This window comes from Engystomops pustulosus, chromosome 1 (genome assembly GCF_040894005.1).
Source record: "Engystomops pustulosus chromosome 1, aEngPut4.maternal, whole genome shotgun sequence".
Taxonomy (NCBI): Eukaryota; Metazoa; Chordata; class Amphibia; order Anura; family Leptodactylidae; genus Engystomops; species Engystomops pustulosus.
Genome location: NC_092411.1, coordinates 288,880,663 through 288,898,875, shown reverse-complemented (window position 1 = coordinate 288,898,875; position 18,213 = coordinate 288,880,663). Strand labels below are relative to the sequence as shown.

Below are 18,213 nucleotides of genomic sequence, written 5' to 3'. Positions count from 1 at the left end.
ATCTGCTCCCAGTCACCTCATACACTGCAGACATGGCTGATATATCATATATAGAGGAATTATTACCACAGGAGATCATGTAGTCACCATGTCTCCTCATGTATCTGCTCCCAGTCACCTCATACACTGCAGACATGGCTGATATATCATATATAGAGGAATTATTACCACAGGAGATGATGTAGTCACCATGTCTCCTCATGTATCTGCTCCAGTCACCTCATACACTGCAGACATGGCTGATATATCATATATAGAGGAATTATTACCACAGGAGATCATGTAGTCACCATGTCTCCTCATGTATCTGCTCCCAGTCACCTCATACACTGCAGACATGGCTGATATATCATATATAGAGGAATTATTACCACAGGAGATCATGTAGTCACCATGTCTCCTCATGTATCTGCTCCAGTCACCTCATACACTGCAGACATGGCTGATATATCATATATAGAGGAATTATTACCACAGGAGATCATGTGGTCACCATGTCTCCTCATGTATCTGCTCCCAGTCACCTCATACACTGCAGACATGGCTGATATATCATATATAGAGGATTATTACCACAGGAGGTCATGTAGTCACCATGTCTCCTCATGTATCTGCTCCCAGTCTCCTCATACACTGCAGACATGGCTGATATATCATATATAGAGGATTATTACCACAGGAGATCATGTAGTCACCATGTCTCCTCATGTATCTGCTCCAGTCACCTCATACACTGCAGACATGGCTGATATATCATATATAGAGGAATTATTACCACAGGAGATCATGTAGTCACCATGTCTCCTCATGTATCTGCTCCCAGTCCCCTCATACACTGCAGACATGGCTGATATATCATATATAGGAGAATTATTACCACAGGAGATCATGTAGTCACCATGTCTCCTCATGTATCTGCTCCCAGTCACCTCATACACTGCAGACATGGCTGATATATCATATATAGGAGAATTATTACCACAGGAGATCATGTAGTCACCATGTCTCCTCATGTATCTGCTCCCAGTCACCTCATACACTGCAGACATGGCTGATATATCATATATAGGAGAATTATTACCACAGGAGATCATGTAGTCACCAGGTCTCCTCATGTATCTGCTCCAGTCACCTCATACACTGCAGACATGGCTGATATATCATATATAGGAGAATTATTACCACAGGAGATCATGTAGTCACCATGTCTCCTCATGTATCTGCTCCAGTCACCTTATACACTGCAGACATGGCTGATATATTATATATAGAGGAATTATTACCACAAGAGATCATGTAGTCACCATGTCTCCTCATGTATCTGCTCCAGTCACCTCATACACTGCAGACATGGCTGATATATCATATATAGAGGAATTATTACCACAGGAGATCATGTAGTCACCATGTCTCCTCATGTATCTGCTCCAGTCACCTCATACACTGCAGACATGGCTGATATATCATATATAGGAGAATTATTACCACAGGAGATCATGTAGTCACCATGTCTCCTCATGTATCTGCCCCAGTCACCTCATACACTGCAGACATGGCTGATATATCATATATAGAGGAATTATTTCCACAGGAGATCATGTAGTCACCATGTCTCCTCATGTATCTGCTTCAGTCACCTCATACACTGCAGACATGGCTGATATATCATATATAGAGGAATTATTACCACAAGAGATCATGTAGTCACCATGTCTCCTCATGTATCTGCTCCAGTCACCTCATACACTGCAGACATGGCTGATATATCATATATAGGAGAATTATTACCACAGGAGATCATGTAGTCACCATGTCTCCTCATGTATCTGCTCCAGTCACCTCATACACTGCAGACATGGCTGATATATCATATATAGGAGAATTATTACCACAGGAGGTCATGTAGTCACCATGTCTCCTCATGTATCTGCTCCAGTCACCTCATACACTGCAGACATGGCTGATATATCATATATACAGGAATTATTACCACAGGAGATCATGTAGTCTCCATGTCTCCTCATGTATCTGCTCCCAGTCACCTCATACACTGCAGACATGGCTGATATATCATATATAGAGGAATTATTACCACAGGAGATCATGTAGTCACCATGTCTCCTCATGTATCTGCTCCCAGTCACCTCATACACTGCAGACATGGCTGATATATCATATATAGAGGAATTATTACCACAGGAGATCATGTAGTCACCATGTCTCCTCATGTATCTGCACCCAGTCACCTCATACACTGCAGACATGGCTGATATATCATATATAGGAGAATTATTACCACAGGAGATCATGTAGTCACCATGTCTCCTCATGTATCTGCTCCAGTCACCTCATACACTGCAGACATGGCTGATATATCATATATAGAGGAATTATTACCACAGGAGATCATGTAGTCACCATGTCTCCTCATGTATCTGCTCCCAGTCACCTCATACACTGCAGACATGGCTGATATATCATATATAGAGGAATTATTACCACAGGGATCATGTAGTCACCATGTCTCCTCATGCATCTGCTCCAGTCACCTCATACACTGCAGACATGGCTGATATATCATATATAGAGGAATTATTACCACAGGGATCATGTAGTCACCATGTCTCCTCATGCATCTGCTCCAGTCACCTCATACACTGCAGACATGGCTGATATATCATATATAGAGGAATTATTACCACAGGAGATCATGTAGTCACCATGTCTCCTCATGTATCTGCTCCAGTCACCTCATACACTGCAGACATGGCTGATATATCATATATAGAGGAATTATTACCACAGGAGATCATGTAGTCACCATGTCTCCTCATGTATCTGCTCCAGTCACCTCATACACTGCAGACATGGCTGATATATCATATATAGAGGAATTATTACCACAGGAGATCATGTAGTCACCATGTCTCCTCATGTATCTGCTCCAGTCACCTCATACACAGCAGACATGGCTGATATATCATATATAGAGGAATTATTACCACAGGAGATCATGTAGTCACCATGTCTCCTCATGTATCTGCTCCCAGTCACCTCATACACAGCAGACATGGCTGATATATCACAAATATCATGCACAACATACCTGCAGAATAAGGTGAGTTTTCTGAGATGATGACTTATGACTGGGTAAATGGAGCAGGGAATATTTTGATAAGAATGAAAGGGGTTCTCCAGTCACTAAATGTACTTCTGACCAATTCCTTTGCATATATTATGGTTGCACACCCTTACCTCACCACCCGGGGCTGTATACTTTGTTTTCCTTCACTTTTTACTACACTCCTCACTGCTGCAGCTGCATCACTCCAAGATGGCTGCCCCCACTCTGCAAAAGGACTACATCTCCCACAATCCCCCTGGCAAGTGCACCACACCCACATAGCAGGGAGCTGGGAGCTGACTGCACATTCCTGTCAGAGAGCAGAGGCAGCAGACAGGTCGTTTCTGTGGAAACTGTAAGTGTAGAAGGAGCTGCCGGGGCCCAGGAATGAATATGATTTCATGAAAAGGGGGCAGAAGATTTAATAACACTGAATTAGTGAAGTGATAAGTGTGGGGAGATAAAGTATATTGCAGGGGCGTAACTTGGAGAGCTTGGGCCCCATAGCGGATTTCTGCATGGGGCCCCACTTCCACTTTATAAAAATATATACATATTTGTACAGATATCATTATAAAATCATGTGCATTTACGCACTCATATATACACACATTTAAATATGATAGACACACAGTGGGGCACATTTACTAAGAACACATCACTATGATGATGAATTCTGGTGCAGGATAAGACTGCCGGTTCCTACTTTAGAACTACTTTTAGTTGGTCTAAACTGAGCGGCAGAATTTTGGGCACGATTTTCCACAATCCAAGCCCCCTTCTCGCAAGGCCACGCCCATCATGTAAAGGCCACATCCCCTTAAGGCAGAAAAAGTGCCAAAAAATTTTTAAAAATCTCAACAACTGTGGTGCAAGGCATTTTAGACAGTGTTTTCGGCACAAAACTAACATAATTGTGGCGCATGTGCAATTATAAATTCCCCCAGTGTGTACTATATGCAGTACCCTGTGCAGGGGCCGTTAGATTAAGAATTTGCACTGCTCCGACAGAATGCCGCACTTTTCAATCCCAATTCTGTCTGACTCTGCCTGTTAAATCTGCTGCACGGTTCAACTGAGCACCGGAGTGCCCCCTTCAATGCAGAAATCTGTGTCACATGAAGAATAGTGCAGCTGCAGCACTAAAGGGTCAAGTGTGACATACACGTGGCGCAGACACTTCTTAAATACCCGTGCAAGGAGTCTGCACTAGAAAGAATGTGAAAAGTCAGACAGAAAACTGGCGCACAGAGATAAGTAAATGCGCCCCATAAAGTTCTCATACACTCACTTTTATTTACTCTTACACACACACATACATGTACACACCTATGTGCACACATTTATGTGTATACACATACATGCAGAATAAACACACCAAATACACAAACATATAGCAAATACACACATACATACAGTATATACAGCACATAAATATATACACACATACATCACATACAGCATTAGTATATATATATGCACTCACCGGCCACTTTATTAGGTACACCTGTCCAACTGCTCGTTAACACTTAATTTCTAATCAGCAAATCACATTGCGGCAACTCAGTGCATTTAGGCATGTAGACATGGTCAAGACAATCTCCTGCAGTTCACACCGAGCATCAGTATGGGGAAGAAAGGTGATTTGAGGCCTTTGAATGTGGCATGGTTGTTGGTGCCAGAAGGGCTGGTCTGAGTATTTCAGAAACTGCTGATCTACTGGGATTTTCACGCACAACCATCTCTAGGGTTTACAGAGAATGGTCCGAAAAAGAAAAAACATCCAGTGAGTGGCAGTTCTGTGGGCGGAAATGTCTTGTTGATGCCAGAGTTCAGAGGCGAATGGGCAGACTGGTTCGAGCTGATAGAAAGGCAACAGTGACTCAAATCACCACCCGTTACAACCAAGGTAGGCAGAAGAGCATCTTTGAACGCACAGTATGTCAAACTTTGAGGCAGATGGGCTACAGCAGCAGAAGACCACACCGGGTGCCACTCCTTTCAGCTAAGAACAGGAAACTGAGGCTACAATTTGCACAAGCTCATCGAAATTGGACAGTAGAAGATTGGAAAAACGTTGCCTGGTCTGATGAGTCTCGATTTCTGCTGCGACATTCGGATGGTAGGGTCAGAATTTGGCGTCAACAACATGAAAGCATGGATCCTTCCTGCCTTGTATCAACGGTTCAGGCTGGTGGTGGTGGTGTCATGGATCCATCCTGCCTTGTATCAGCGGGTCAGGCTGGTGGTGCTGGTGTCATGGTGTGGGGAATATTTTCTTGGCACTCTTTGGGCCCCTTGGTACAACGCCACAGCCTACCTGAGTATTGTTGCTGACCATGTCCCTCCCTTTATGAGCACAATGTACCCTGTAACATCTGATGGCTACTTTCAGCAGGATAATGCGCCATGTCATAAAGCTGGAATCATCTCAGACTGGTTTCTTGAACATGACAATGAGGTCACTGGACACAAATGGCCTCCACAGTCACCAGATCTCAATCCAATAGAGCATCTTTGGGATGTGGTGGAACGGGAGATTCGCATCATGGATGTGCAGCCGACAAATCTGCGGCAACTGTGTGATGCCATCATGTCAATATGGACCGAAATCTCTGAGGAATGCTTCCAGGGCCTTGTTGTATCTATGCCATGAAGAATTGAGGCAGTTCTGAAGGCAAAAGGGGGCCCAACCCGTTACTAGCATGGTGTACCTAATAAAGTGGCCGGTGAGTGTATATATATATACACACACACATACATATATACATACATATATAGACATAGACACACACAAAGTTACTTGCTGTTTTGATTGGCCGGGCATGGGATGGTGCCAGCAATTGGACGGAGGGAGTTTGGGCGGCTGTACTGATGGGCGGGAGTTCCATGCCATTGGGCAGCTGTGTTGGGGTAGGGAGGAATCCTGGTGGTTCTCTCATTGGGCGGACCAGCAACGGTTGAAATTGCCCAAGGGCGCTGGCCAAGCCGTCTGCTCTGAGGAAGGGAAGGTTTCTGTTCCAGTGGACGCAGTAGTTTGCTTTGAGTGGGTAGCCCGTACAGGTGGGCGGATCTGCTCAGCACAGCAGGCTAAGCCCCATTATATTCAGGGTAGCAGAGGCCCCTGTTACTGCTGGAGCAGGGAGAGAGGGCCCAGGATAACGGCACGGACTGATAAATTCTCCAGCATCCAGTGGGGCATCCAAGAAGCACAGGCTTGTAGCAGCTGCTACGGCGGTTATAACACCACTGGTATAGTAAGGTCAATCTTTGTCACTGGAGACCCCCTTTAAGCCCTAAGGGACTCAGCCTCTTTTGGCCTTAAGGACACGGCCCCATTCTTCAAATCTGACCTGTGTCACTATAAGTGCTTATATCTTTGGAACGCTATGAGATATCCAGGGGATTTTGAGATTGTTTTCTCGTGACACATTGTACTTCAAATTAGTTTCAAAATTTGGATGAAATCTTTTGCGTTTAGTTATGAAAAAAAACAAAATTTGGCAAAAATGTGGAAAAATTCTTTATTTTTAACATTCTAAATTCTCTGCTTTTGATGCAGAAAGTCATAGCACCCAAATAAATTCATAACTTACATTTCCCAAATGTCTGCTTTATGTTGGCATGGTTTTTTAAGATTCCACATATTTTACTAGAATGTTATGAGGCTCAGAATTTAGGGGCCGTTTTTCACATTTTTTGTAAAATCACCAAAACCCGTATTTAGATGGACCTGCTCAACTTCTAATTGACACTGAGAGGCCTAAATAATAGCTAGACTCATAAATTACCCCATTATGGAAGCTGCACCCCTCAACGTATGAAAAACCACTTTTAAGAAGTTTGTTAACGCTTTACGTGTTTTATAGGGGTTAAAACAAAATGGAGGTGCAGTCTGCAAATTGTAATATTTTTTCACAATACACTCATTTTGGGTGGAAAATTAAACATTTACAATGGATTAAATGAATAAAGGCTCCACAAAGTTTGTTACCCAATTTCTCCCGAGTACCGATACTCTATATGTGGTGGTAACCTGCTGTATGAGCGCCCGGCCGAGTATAGGAGGGAAGGAGGCGCCATCCAGAGCAGATTTGCTATATCACATTGTACAGGCTATAATTTTTTTCTTTTTTTAATGTGGACCTATAGGGGCTTATTTCTTTTGCCACATGAGATGCACTTTTCTGGTACGTAATTTGGGGGAATCTATAGGCTAATTGGTGAGATTTTATTAACTCTTTGTTGGTGAAGGAAATGAAAATCATCACTTTTCAGAAAGATTTTTATAGGTTTTTTTTGGCCGTTTACCATACCATAAAAATAGTATATTATTTTTATTCTATGGGTCGCCACGATTACAAAAAGACCTCATTTATATAGATTTTTTATTTTTTCCCATTTTTACTGAATAAAAAGTAATTTGGCAAAAATGTTGTTACTTTTAGCATCACCGTCTTTCATATGCATAACTTTTTTATTTTTCGCCTCACAAATCTATTTAATGGTTTATTTTTTGCGAGAAGGATTGTTCTTTTTAGTGGTCTTATTTTAGAGTGCATAACATTTTTTAAATCACTTTTTAGAGCATTTTTTATAGGGTATTAATTGAAAATGATCTTTTTTTTCTGGAGATTTTTTTTTGTTTTTTTTTTTACGGGATTCACTTTGCGGATCTAATAACGATTCTGTTTTATTATGCAGATTGTTACGGACGCAGAGATACCAAATATGTGGGGGTTTTGTGTATTTTATTCAATTGTACTGAATAAAAACCAATTTGGAGAAAATCTTGTTCATTTTAGCATCTTTTCATATGCATAACTTTTTTATTTTTCGGCTGACAAATCTGCTTAGGGGCTTATTTTTTGCGAGAAGAGTTGTTCTTTTTAGTGGGCTTATTTTGGAGTGCATAACATTTTTAAAATTACTTTTTAGAGCATTTTTTATAGGGTATTAATTAAAAATGATCTTTTTTCAGAACGTTTTTGCTTTTTCTTTTCTACGGCGTGTACCGTGCGGGTCCAGTAACGATTCCGTTTTATTATACAGATTGTTACGGACGCGGCAATACCAAATATGCAGGGTTTTTTTTGTGTTTTTGCGTTTTTTATACTTTATTAAGTGTTTTTATAGGAAAATGACATTTTAGGGGCTTATATTTTAATGCATTTATTTTTTATTTATTCTAATGTATTAACTTTAGTGTTTTTGACTTTTTTTACTTATACATACTTGAACTTGAACCAGTGATGCTCTGATCACTGGTTCAAGTTCAATACACTGCTCTACAATACTATTTTATTGTAGAGCAGTGTAAACTGTCTGGCATGAAGGCGCATTCTCAGACAGTTTACAGTCAGACCCGGAAGGGGTCTGACTGCCATGGAGACCGGGCAGCTCCGGGGCACATGCCAGTCCTCGGAGCTGCCCAGAAGTGGATCGGATCCCCCGGTAAGCGGCACGGGGGATCCGATCCACAGCGCAAAAACCCTTACACGTCGCGGTCATGCGTGACTGCGCCGTGTAAGGGGTTAACACCCGCGATCGGAGCCGGCTCTGATCGCGGGTGTTTTTACGCAGGCTGTCAGCTGTACTAGACAGCTGACAGCCGCTGCTTCTGGTACCGGCTCCGTTCGTGAGCCGGTTCCAGAAGCAGGACGTTATAGAACGTCCCCGTGCGCTAAGTATCTAGCCCCGGGGATGTAGTATAACGTCCTGGTGCGCCTAGGGGTTAAAGTGGCCCCAAGTGACGACTCCATCATTGTCTATGGGATCATCTCTGGGAGTGATTATTGTCTTATTGTACAGATCTTATTATCAGGCTCCATTTCATGTAAATTATAATAACAAAGGAAAAGACTCAAGGAATTGTTTTTCCATCTCTGTAACTTTTAGTCCCTGCAGTTACATCACATTGTGCTCCGGACATTGTACAAGCTGAGACTTTATGTGCAGAGATGACGCCCTGAACCTTCTGTCACCTTCTTTCATTCTCGATTCATGATTGGCCACAAATGAGATTTGCTTTGTAGCAGAATATTTTCGATTACAAATTAGGCGCAAATGAATCGGACATGAGACAATTCAAAACGCACGTAATAAGGCAAAACTAGATCCATCATAGATCTCAAGACAAGAAAAGGAACAAACCAGGCGCAAAAATAGGCGAACCTGAGACCCCACTATGATTAATGTCCCCCATTGAGCGGCCACATAATAATTGATGGTGCTCTGTCGCACTCTAGTGGCTACATTACAGAATGCAGGAGTAATAGATTTGTTTTTTTTTAGTTCCCTTCTCATATGGATAATTCTGTCATGTGAGGGGAGAAGGTCCATGGTCGCCTCCTGTCCTTGTGTGATCAGTATGGCTGCACATCTGTGTTGTTCCCTGAGGGGGGCGCTATCAGGATGTGCTTTCTGTCTGCTTGTTCCATTCCGGGGGATTATTTGCGTGTTTTATATATAAATTATAAGGCCTCAGTTTTTATTCTGGCACTAAGCGTCCGTTTGTCTGATCTGGCATAGAATTGCAGCCAGGGCCGGCGCTAGGACTGGGCAAACCCGGGCAAGAGAGGGGCCCACAAGACTATACAAAAGGAATTCATGGGGGTGAGGGGAGCTCTGTCTACTGAATCTATAGGGATTAATAAAGGGGATTTATATAAAATATCGATGAGGGGGCTGGTATGATAAACTAGGGAATATTTTAGGAAAGAGGAGACAAGAGGAGTTTTGGTTTTTGCACTTTTAATGCCTCTAAGTGAGTTCATTGCAAAGGGGCCCACTGAGGCTCTGTCACCCAGGGACCCACTGAAACCTGGAGCCAGCCCTGATTGTTCCCTAGCCTGCGCCTGTATGGGTGCAGGGTATAGGCAGAGCGCAGGTCTTCCCCCTCCCCGCCCAACCACCACAGTGGGCGGGGCAGTGACAGTTCCTGACTCTGGGCTCGGCTTGTGCGCCTGTTTTCAGGCAAATTCCCATCGCCAAGGTTTAGTCTAAGTGTCTTTCTAAGGGATCATACACACGGCTGTGGTTTCCAGAGATCTTCATGTGAGCAGACAGCAGTCTACAGATTATGGAGCCCTAAGGGGGACATTAAAGGAGTTTTCCGAGAGGGTAAAAAAAACAATTGTTGGCCGGGAGGGGATTAGTTAAAAAAAAAATGTACTTACCTCTTTGGTCCCTCCCAGTGTCCAGTGTTGCCATCTCTCCAGTTTATGCCCCATGTAAACAAACAGGGGCATGTAAGAGGCGCTGCGCTCAGCTTCCGGCCGGCCACGCCCACCTGTCCCGCATTATACAGTGCTGCGAATAGGGACAGCTGTTTGGGGCACAGACTGGAGAGATGGCAGCACGGGACGCCTGGAGGTAAGTAAATGTTTATTTTTTTTAACTAGCCCCCTCCCATCCTGGACAACCGTTTTTAATCATAGTAGGTCTCAGGTTCACCTTTTTTTGCGCCTGGTTTGTTCCTTTTCTAGTCTTGTCATTTATGTTAGTCGGTTTTTTTGTCTTATTAAATGCTTTTTGAATTGTAGCACAGACGATGCATTTGCACCTAATTTTGCACCTCAATTGTTGCAATTTATTCCCCTCTAAAGTAGATCTTATTTGTGACCAATAAGAAAGCTTGAATAAGAAACGGTGACAGAACTTTCCAGGCTTCGTTTTGCATAAAATAGTAACTTCTTGTGACTGTTTTGGCACATGTATGTGTTTGTGCCATATGTCTTTTTTGAAATTTTTCAAAAGTAAGCAGCGCATTAATTTTAGCCATGTTTGCCTTATTTACCATATATACTAGAGTATAAGCCGACCCGAGTATAAGCCGAGACCCCTAATTTTACCACCAAAAACTGGGAAAAACTATTGACTTGAGTATAAGCCGAGGGTGGGAAATACATTGGTCACAGCCCCCAGTAGTATACAGCCAGCTTGCCCCCAGTAGTATACAGCCAGCCCCCTGTAGTATATAGCCAGCCTAGCCCCATGTTTTATACAGACAGCCAGCCCCATGAAGTATACAGCCAGCCACCCCCAGTAGTATACAGCCAGCCCCCAGTAGTATACAGCCAGCCCCCTGTAGTATACAGCCAACAAGCCCCATGTAGTATACAGCCAGCCGGCCCCCAGTAGTATACAGCCAGCCTGCCCCCAGTATTATACAGCCAGCCTTCCCCCAGTAGTATACAGCCAGCCTGCCCCCAGTAGTATACAGCCAGCCTTCCCCCAGTAGTATACAGCCAGCCTTCCCCCAGTAGTATACAGCCAGCCTTCCCCCAGTAGTATACAGCCAGCCAGCCCCTAGTAGTATACAGCCAGCCAGCCCCTAGTAGTATACAGCCAGCCTGCCCCCATGTAGTATACAGCCAGCCTGCCCCCAATAGTATACAGCCAGCCTGCCCCCATGTAGTATACAGCCAGCCTGCCCCCATGTAGTATACAGCCAGCCTGCCCCCATGTAGTATACAGCCAGCCTGCCCCCATGTAGTATACAGCCAGCCTGCCCCCATGTAGTATACAGCCAGCCGGCCCCCAGTAGTATACAGCCAGCCTGCCCCCAGTAGTATACAGCCAGCCAGCCCATAGTAGTATATAGCCAGCCTGCCACCAGTAGTATACAGCCATCCTGCCCCCATGTAGTATACAGCCGGCCAGCCTCTAGTAGTATACAGCCGGCCTGCCCCCATGTAGTGTACAGCCAGCCTGCCCCCAGTAGTATACAGCCAGTCCCTAAGCAGTATACAGCCTGCCCCCCCCTTGGCTCGTCCTCTTTCTTCTGTGCAGCTCCTCTTCTTTCTTCTGTCTTCTTTAACTGCCGGCATGGACGCGGCCATGTTTTCTGACATAGTGAGCGGCTGCTATACAGATGTTTGCTCAGGATCTATCACTAACTTGCGCCTAAAAAGACACAAAAAAGGCGCAAAAATTGCATTTTAAGCAGTAAATTATTGCTACCTGTTCTTACACATCTTTCAATCGTATAGGCCCCCTGAGGCCACCAATACAGTTAAAAGAAATTCAGACTCTCGTTGTAGCTTCTCTCCAGGGTCTTTCTGTACAGGAAGAATGAAGGGTCCAGCAGGAGGACCTCCAAAAATAATGCACTTCTGTCAACAACTCACTCTTCCCGCAGTTCCAAACAGACAATGAAGTGTTGCTTTAAAATAGCGCTGAGAGCAGCATCTCTTAAGTTGTCTGGGGGGAGATCCGAGTGCCCTGGCACCCGTGCCATAGGTTCGCCATCACTGCCATAGACAATGATGAAGTCCTTACTGGAGAAATTTTACATTATAAAACTTCTCTGAAGAATTTTTTTATCTTGCATAGAGGTGATTCTACCCATGTAGAAAATGATGACTTGAGGCCATTTTAATGGAAAGATGATGAAATTTTACATCATAAAACTGTCCAGAAGGATTTTTCATGTTGCATAGAAGGTAATTTGTCATTTGTGAAGCGTCGACCTTTATTTCCAGTAAAGAAAAGGGAGGTTTTGTGTGCTCCTGCTCAAAGCAGGGGTATTTTTGTGACTTTTTGTGGCTTTTTAGACACAAATTAATGATAGATGCAGCGCACACATCTGCAGAACAGCCGCTCATGGGCACATTTATCTTTATTTTACTTTCTGTTTTTTCTTTCTCTTTTGAGACATTTTTTGGCGCATTGCAATTTTTGCGTCCTTTTGGGGACATTTTAAATTGTTTGGACATTTGTTTTTTTTGTCCGTAAGTCACATTTATCTTCTATTCCAGATGTGCAAATGACATTTATCATTTCAAATTGTCTAAAATTTGAGACATTGGGGCAGATTTATCAAGTGTCTGAATGTCAAAATATTTCTAGTTGCCCATGGCAACCAATCACAGCCCCCCTTTAAACTATTCATAAGCACTGGTAGAATGAAAGCTGAGCTGTGATTGGTTGTCATGGGCAACTGGAAATATTCTGACTTTCAGACACTTGATAAATCCGCCCCATTGTTTGGCGCAAAAAACTCCAGACTAAACCATACTTAAGGAAAACTCAGAAAATGGAAATAAGTTACTTGAGACATTTGTTTGACATATTTGCTACATTTCTAACAACTGTGTCAAAATAATATCTGAAAAATATCCCCCATTTAACACAAGGAAAAAGTGAGCAGACGGAAAAAACGAGCCAAAGCAAACAGAGATAAGATAAATGACCCCCACTATGTCAGATAATAATGTTATTAGTCGCCTTATAATATTTATCATTTGCAACTTTTCATTCGGGCACAAAAATGGGCACAAAAACACTCCAGCCCGAAGGTGGAGTAAACTGAGAAGCAGCACTGAGCTCTTGTGCAGAGCAGCTCATCCCCAGCAGCAGAGCTCAGCCAGACACTACCTGCAGCCTCTGTTTACAGTTCATCACCTTCTGTTTACAAACAATCTGCATAAGCCTCAGCTCAGAGCAGGACTGGAGAGAAGTTTGTAGGATTTTGCAGATAGTACAGAGAAGTTTCCCCGTGTAGCAGGATGACCACACTGGTGTCTGAGGGGGATACAATGCAGAATTACAGGGGTGCAGCAGGAAACCAGCACTGGGGGATCCCCTCCAGGAGAAGCCACTGCTGAGGAGATCACTGGGTGCAGGTGGTCACACACCTGGGTGCTGCTGTGGGGGTCATTCTCATGCTGGGGTGCGGGAGAGAAGCAGAGAGGAGCTTGTAGGGGATCACATGTAAGAGCCCGAATCTAACATTGCGCCTAAACTGCCCCTAAAGTAAAGTGATGAATAAGAGGCAGGAACTCAACTCATTACAGAGAAATTAGATTAATCTCTACCTGAATTCCAACCTCTCATACACGTCTCCAGGACTTCTCCCGAGTTGCACCAATTCTCTGGAATGACCTTTCCCGGACTCTCAGACTAATAACCTAAGAACCAACTTTCAAAGTTTCAAACGTGCTCTTAAAACCCATCTCTTTAGGCAGATCTATCAGACTCGCTAACTGCATAAAATGTCATCTCTCTCTTTACTTACTTAGCCTGTGTCCTCCTCCCGTCTGTTATCCGGCAACACAAGATATATACAAGCTCCCGGCTTCTCTGCAGTCACTCTCACCTTGGATTTTCTATATAAGATGCGGCTGATGACTGGTTCAAGCAGCAGAATTTTTATTTATTAAATTATTGTTATATTGTTCCCTTATAAAGTATGGCCGGACCATTATACAAGCTGTTTTACCTCTTGTGTCACCCCCTCATCCTCATAGACCAGGGATCAGGAACCTTTTTGGCTGAGAGAGCCATGAATGCCACATATTTTAACGTGTAATTCTGTGGGAGCCATACAATTTGAATATGCCCCCAGTAGATAGGTAGTTACAGAACATGCCCCCCAGTAGATAGGGAACCACAGCACATGACCCCAGTTGATAGATAGCCACAGCACATGCCCCCAGTTGATAGATAGCCACAGCACATGTCTCCCAGTAAATAGGTAGTCACAGAACATGCCCCCCCCCCAGTAGATAGGGAACCACAGCACATGCCCCCAGTAGATATTTAGCCACAGCACATGATCCTCAGTGGATAGGTAGCCACGGCACATGCCCCCCAGTATATAGGTAGCCACAGCACATGCCCCCAGTAGATAGGAAGCCACAGCACATGCCCCCAGTAGATAGGAAGCCACAGCACATGCCCCCAGTAGATAGGTAGCCACAGCACATGTCCCCCAGTAGATAGATAGCCACAGCACATGTCCCCCAGTAGATAGATAGCCACAGCACATGTCCCCCTGTAGATAGATAGCCACAGCACATGCTGCCCTGTAGATAGGTAGCCACAGCACATGTCCCCCAGTAAATAGGTAGTCACAGCACATGTCCTCCAGTAGATAAGTAGCCACAACACATGATCCTCAGTAGATTGATAGCCACAGCACATGCCCCCTAGTAGATAGGTAGCCACAGCACAAGCCTTCCCAGTAAATAGGTAGCCACAGCACATGGCCCCCCAGTAGATAGGTAGCCACAGCACATGCCCTCCAGTAGATAGGTAGCCACAGCACATGCCCTCCAGTAGATATGTACTCACAGCACATGCCCTCCAGTAGACAGGTAGCCACAGCACATGCCCTCCAGTAGACAGGTAGCCACAGCACATGCCCTCCAGTAGATAGATAGCCACAGCAAATGTCCCCCAGTAGATAGGTAGCCACAGCTCATGCCCCCAGTAGATAGATAGCCACTGCACATGTTCCCCAGTAGATAGGTAGCCACAGCACATGTACCCCAGTAGATAGATAGCCACTGCACAAGCCCCCAGTAGATAGGTAGCCACAGCACATGGCCCCCCAGTAGATAGGTAGCCTCAGCACATGCCCCCAGTATAAAGGTAGTCACAGCCAAAAAATGTAATACTAACCTACCTATTCTCCCTGCAGCTGGCTCCTTGTCACTCCCTTGTGGTTCTCTATGACCCAGGCACTGCCATCATTGCTTAGGCAAAGGTGCTTAAGTCATGGAGAAGAATGAACCTTAGCAATGATGCAGGCAGCATTGGCACCTGGATCACACGTCTAGTGACCATAGCTGTGTGTGTCTTATACGCACACTGCACCAATCACTATTTATTAGATTTGTCTGCGATCCAGAGGCAGCCATTAAAAGGGCCACATCCGACTCCCGAGCCATAGGTTCCCTACCCCTGCTCTACACCCTTGACGTTGGATTACTTCCTTAATAGGGGCTCTGCAACTTTGTGACATAACATGACCAGGGATATAATCAGCTGTGCACCTGTGTGACATCACATGACAAGGGATATACAAGCAGTGCACCTGTGTGATATGCATGCTGTCATAATTTGCACTAATTAAAAACTGTCTGAGCCACTTTTCAAAAGGGACAGTTTTCATGCACTTCTTTGACTAATACAACAAGGAGGAGTGGCCTATAAAAGAGGGAGTGGCTTTGCAGCCAAAAAAACCCTCATTTTCTTCCATAAAATAAGCCATGTAATGGGAGGTGCATGTTAGTACTGGACTTATACTAGGACAGATTCATTTCCTGACTCTTTCCCACAGCGGAGATTCCGGCTTCTATCCTGAATTAGTTTAGTCTCACGCTGTGCTCCTGCGATACCAGTCATGTAGGGGCTTATTTACTAAAGGGTTGTGGATCGCACTTTCATCGGGTTGTTAACGTTTTTCGGGATTTGCGCAGCTGTGACAGGTATGTAACGGGTTTGCGCTAGAATTGTGTTGCATGAGATCGAATTTTGGCGCAATTGTGCCGACTTTCATGTGACACAAATGAAGGGGGAGGGGGGGCGTCAGGACGATCCGACTGATTCGGACTGAGCGCGGGATTTAACATTCAAATTGTGTTGCAACCAATGCACTTACATGCACCGGGATATCGGGCGCACGATCTTAGTGGATCGCAGCACAGGGCATTATCAGCGGACAATGCACGGCCCGGGAAAGTAAATGTGCCCCATGGGCTGTAAGCTGCAGAACCTCAAAACACACACTTCAGCTGCTGCAGAACCTCCTTGTACACACCTCAGCTGCTGCAGAACCTCGTAACACACCTCAGCTGCTGCAGAACCTCAAAACACACACTTCAGCTGCTGCAGAACCTCCTTGTACACACCTCAGCTGCTGCAGAACCTCGTAACACACCTCAGCTGCTGCAGAACCTCGTAACACACACCTCAGCTGGTACAGAACCTCCTTTTATACACCTCAGCTGCTGCAGAACCTCATAGTACACATCTCAGCTGCTGCAGAACCTCATCACCAACACATTAGCTGCTGCAGAACCTCATTATACACACCTCAGCTGCTCCCGAACCTCCTAGTTCACATCCTTGTACACACGTCAGCCGCTGCACAACCTCATAATACACACGTCAGCCACTGCAGTACCTCATAATACACACGTCAGCTGCTGCAGAACCTCGTAACACACACCTCAGCTGCTGCAGAACCTCCTTTTATACACCTCAGCTGCTGCAGGCCCTCATAATACACACCTCAGATGCTGCAGAACCTCATAGTACACATCTCAGCTGCTGCAGAACCTCATCATAAATACATTAGCTGATGCAGAACCTCCTATTACACACCTCAGCTGCTGCAGAACCTCATTGTACACAACTCAGCTGCTCCTGAACCTCCTAGTTAACATCCTTGTACACACCTCAGCTGCTGCAGAACCTCATAGTATACATCTCAGCTGCTGCAGAACCTCATCATAAACACATTAGCTGATGCAGAACCTGCTATTAGACACCTCAGCTGCTCCCGAACCTCCTAGTTCACATCTTTGTACACACTTCAGCTGCTGCAGGACCTCATAATACACACATTAGCTGCAGCAGAACCTTATAATACACACCTCAGCTGCTGCGTAGCCTCATAAAACACACCTCAGCTTCTGCAGAACCTCATAGTACACATCTCAGCTGCTGCAGAACATCATCCTAAACACATTAGCTGATGCAGAACCTCCTATTACACATCTCAGCTGCTGCAGAACCTCATTGTACACAACTCGGCTGCGCCCGAACCTCCTAGTTCACATCCTTTTACACACCTCATCTTCTGCAAAACCTTATAATACACACCTCAGCTGCTGTAGAACTACATAATACACACCTCAGCTGCTGCACAACCTCATAATACACACCTCAGCTGCTGCACAACCTCATAATACACACCTCAGCTGCTGCTAAACCTTATAATAAACACCTCAGCTGCTGCAGAACTACATAATACACACCTCAGCTGCTGCACAACCTCATAATACACACCTCAGCTGCTGCTAAACCTCATAATACACACCTCAGCTGCTGCAGAACTACATAATACACACCTCAGCTGCTGCAGAACTACATAATACACACCTCAGCTGCTGCACAACCTCATAATACACACCTCAGCTGCTGCACAACCTCATAATACACACCTCAGCTGCTGCAGAACTACATAATACACACCTCAGCTGCTGCAGAACTACATAATACACACCTCAGCTGCTGCAGAACTACATAATACACACCTCAGCTGCTGCAGAACTACATAATACACACCTCAGCTG

General features: G+C 44.6%; 1 long non-coding RNA gene across 2 annotated transcripts in view; it reads right to left on the bottom strand.

Annotated features, from left to right (window-relative positions):
* The window catches only part of LOC140113519 (uncharacterized), a 136,911-nt gene extending 133,546 nt beyond the window's left edge, over positions 1-3,365 (bottom strand). For both annotated transcript variants that reach the window (XR_011852722.1, XR_011852721.1), the window contains exon 1: positions 3,256-3,365. This is a non-coding gene — a long non-coding RNA (uncharacterized lncRNA). The remainder of the gene's footprint in view (positions 1-3,255) is intronic.
* Between the last annotated feature and the right edge of the window lie 14,848 nt (positions 3,366-18,213).